Genomic DNA, 4,330 nt, shown 5'->3' with positions numbered 1-4,330 from the left:
GCTTGTACATTCAAACCTCTGTGGTCCAATGAATGTTAAAGCAAGAGAAGAGTTTGAATATTTCATCACTTATACTGATGATTATTCAAGATATGGGTATGTTTATTTAATGCAACAAAAATCTGGATCCTTTGAAAGGTTCAAAGAGTTTAGGGTTGAGGTTGAAAATCCATTAAATAAAATGATTAAAACATTTTGATCTGATCAAAGTGGAGAGCTTTTGGATCTCACATTCCAAAACTATTTGATAGAACATGGAATGGTATCCCAACTCTTAGCACTTGGTACACCTCAACATAATGGTGCATCAGAAAGGAGAAATCGAACCCTGTTGGACATAGTTCGATCTATGATGAGTTACACTTCTTTACCTGACTTATTTTGGGGTTATGCAGTAGAGACAACAACTTATATACTGAACCGTGTTCCCTACAAGATTGTTACTAGAACACCTTTGGAGTTATGGAATGGTTGTAAAGCTATTTTACGTCATTTCAGAATTTGGGGTTGCCCAACACATGTGCTTGAGGCTAATCCTAAGAATTTAGAACAACGTTCAAGGTTATGCCTATTCGTAGGCTACCCCAAAGGAACGAGAGGAGGTTATTTCTATGATTCTACAGAAAACAAAGTGTTTGTATCAACAAATGCTACTTTTCTTGAGGATGATCATATAAGAGAGCACAGACTTGGAAGCAAAATCGTGTTGAATGAACTTTCCAAAGAAACTACTGAATCTTCAACAAACGTTGTTGAAGAGCCTAATACCTTAACAAGTGTTGTTGAAGTAGGTTCATTTAATAGGTCAAATCAACCTCAAGTGTTGAGGGAACTTCGACGAGTGGGAGGGTTGCGAACCCACCTATTTGCTATATGGGTTTAACTGAAATCTTAGCTATGGTAGCTGATGGTGATCTTGAGGATCCATTGTCTTACAAGAAGGCAATGAAGGATGTTGACAAAGATGAATGGATCAAAGCCATGGATCTCGAAATGGAGTCTATGTACTTCAATTCAGTTTAGGATCTTGTAGATCAACCTGATGGGGTTAAACCTATAGGTTTTAAATGGATCTACAAGAGGAAACGGGTTGCTGATGGGAAGGTGAAAACCTTCAAGGCTAGACTGGTGGCAAAGTGTTATACCCAGGTAGAAGAAGTCGACTATGAGGAGACTTTCTTGCCTGTTGCCATGCTGAAGTCTATCCGGATCCTCCTATCCATTGCCTCATATTATGACTATGAGATATGATAAATGGATGTCAAGACTGCTTTTCTGAATGGCAATCTTGAAGAGACCATTTATATGGTGCAACCCGAGGGATTTAGTCCAAGATCAAGAGCAAAAGGTTTGATATATAATTTAGTCCATTTATGGACTGAAACAGGCATCTCAATCTTAGAATATAAGGTTTGATACTATGATCAAATCTTATGGCTTTGATCAGAACGTTGATGAGCCTTGTGTCTACAAGAAGATCATCAACAGTTCAGTAGTTTTCTTAGTGTTGTATGTAGATGATATCCTACTCATTGGGAATGATGTAGGCTTACTGACTACAGTTAAGAATTGGCTAGCGATCCAATTCCAAATGAAAGATTTAGGAGAGGCTCAGTTTGTTCTAGGTATTCAAATCTTTCGGGATCGTAAGAACAAAATGCTAGTACTATCTCAAGCATCGTATGTTTACAAGATGTTGATCAAGTATTCAATGCAGAAATCCAAGAGGGGCTTATTGCCTTTCAAGCACGGAGTTACTTTGTCTAAGGAACAGTGTCCTAAAACACCTCAAGAGGTTGAGAAAATGAGATGAATCCTCTATGCATCTGCCATAGGAAGTTTGATGTATGTGATGTTATATACTAGACCTGACATCAGCTATGCAGTGGAGATAGTCAATAGATATCAATCTAATCCAAGATATGATCACTGGACAACCGTTAAGAACATCTTCAAGTATCTACGGAGAACGAGGGACTACATGCTTGTGTATGGTTCTAAGGATTTGATCCTTATAGGATACACAGACTCTAATTTTCAGACTGATAGGGATTTTCAGAAATCCACATCAGGATCAGTGTTCACTCTTAATGGAGGGTTTGTAGTATGGCGAAACATCAAGCAGGGGTGCATTGTGGACTCCACCATGGAGGCTGAGTATGTAGCGACTTGTGAAGCTATTAAAGAGGTTGTCTGGCTCAGAAAATTCCTGACTGATCTGAAAGTTGTTCCATATATGTCAAAGCCTATCATACTTTATTGTGATAATAGTGCTGTGGCTAATTCCTGTGTGCCTAGAAGTCATAAGCATGACAAGCACATAAAGCAGAAGTATCATCTCATCCTAGAGATTGTGCATCGAGGGGACGTGACTATCACGAAGATAGCTTTGGAGCACAACGTTGTTGATCCATTTATGAAGACCCTCGCAGCTATAGTGTTTGAGTGTCACCTGCAGAGTATGGGTCTATGGGATAGACCACGGTTGGATTAGGGCAAGTAGGAGATCTTGTACTAGGCGTATTATGCCTCAGTTTATTGTTTTGTGTCCTTGTATTTTATTATCTTGTACAACCCACTAGCTTTAGGACAAGTGGGAGATTATTGAGGTTGATGCCCTAAATCTCTTAGGGTCCCATAGTTTGTAAACCTTGTATGAGCAAACTTGTATGTGATTAATAATATATGATCTTTTATTCACTTTGTCTATGAAATATATGATATTTTAGTTGCATTAACCACAAACCAATAAACTAACATCCAAGGTTATCATTGTAACTTAAACATGTATGTGGAGACATACAAGTGTATCATGTTTAATGATAACCTAAATGGTCTGTAGTATATGGATAAGGGTGGATACCTTATCCTGGTAACACTACGAGTATGACCCGCTTTGTAGGTGTTACAATTGTTGTAAAGTGCTACAAATGATCTGATCCTGATAATTCATGTATTAGACATACGGGCGGGGATATTCTATACAAAGGAGTTTGTATAAGACCGAACCACGAAATGCTTAGTCTCATTATATAACGCCATTCATAATGGATACTTTCATTTCACTAGGATGACCATAAGTAGCATGACTTTAATCCTGAGTGAGTTATGAACTCCTGCCTATGAGAGCGGTCCTTTTGATTTGTATAGGTGAGAGTGACCAGATTTCTAATTCAACAAGCCTACCATTTTAGGGATTCGTCTGATTGGGGAGCTGAGAACTCAGCTACACAAGATGGAATTCACTTCTTCCCGAAGCAAAGGTAAGTAGATAAATTGCTCCCTTAAGGGTTGATTCCGGGTCTTGAACAATGTGGTGCCACACCCTCTCCTGGCCTCATAGGGGTTTAGTCATAGTGGGACTATAATCTATTATTCATTAGAGGAATCAATGGTACTTAAGGAGTTAGATGTAACTATAAGTGCAAAATAGTAATTTGGCCCAGCTGTACTTACGAGCAATTTATGAAGGGTCATCGTACCATTGATTGGTTATATCCAATAAACACAAAAATATATCTATACTGCAAAAAGTGCAATTGTCGGTCTTTAGTGGAGTGCCTGACAGTTAACGAATAGTGGATAATGTAATTAAAGAGTTTAATTAATTATTCACGCACCGTTGGAGCTTCAAGCTACAGATCCATAAGGTCCCCTTATTAGCTCAAAAGGATTTAGTTGAGAATCAGTTTTTGGGTTAATTTGAATTGTTCAAATTAATGAGAGAATTTAATTATATATGATATAATTAAATTAATTAAATTATATATGATATAGTTAAATTAATTCAATTATATAAGATATAATTGATATAATGTATTTGATACATTATATTTTATTTGGAGGAAATAAATATTTGACTGAGATTCAAATAGTTGTTAAATTTAATATAGATATGATTTATATTAAATGCCATAAAATAAAGAAAAAGAATTATATTTTATATTGTACATGATGGAATATTAAAAATATAGGTTATAAATATAATATGATAAGTTAGTTACATATTTTATATTATTAATTATTTGGATAATTAATCCATTTTTCTCTCTAACCACCTTAGTGAGTGGTTAAGTAGGATTTTATGGCAAAAGGAATAAAAGAAGTTAGTTCTATTTTTTCCTTTAATGCAACACAAGAAAGCTACAGATATTGGAGAGCATATACGATAGGTTATTTTGTCTAAACGATTGAAGCAACTCTATGCGATATTGTGTTCTTCTTCAATCGTCTTCTTCCTCTAAACTCCTAAACTCCCTTCTAAACAAAATAGTCAGAGCCCACCACTCCTGAGTTCTCACTCTGAGAATCCTAAGGATACCAAATGGTA

Source organism: Benincasa hispida, chromosome 4 (genome assembly GCF_009727055.1).
Source record: "Benincasa hispida cultivar B227 chromosome 4, ASM972705v1, whole genome shotgun sequence".
In the NCBI taxonomy this organism is placed as follows: Eukaryota; Viridiplantae; Streptophyta; class Magnoliopsida; order Cucurbitales; family Cucurbitaceae; genus Benincasa; species Benincasa hispida.
Note: the sequence above shows the minus strand (reverse complement) of the source record.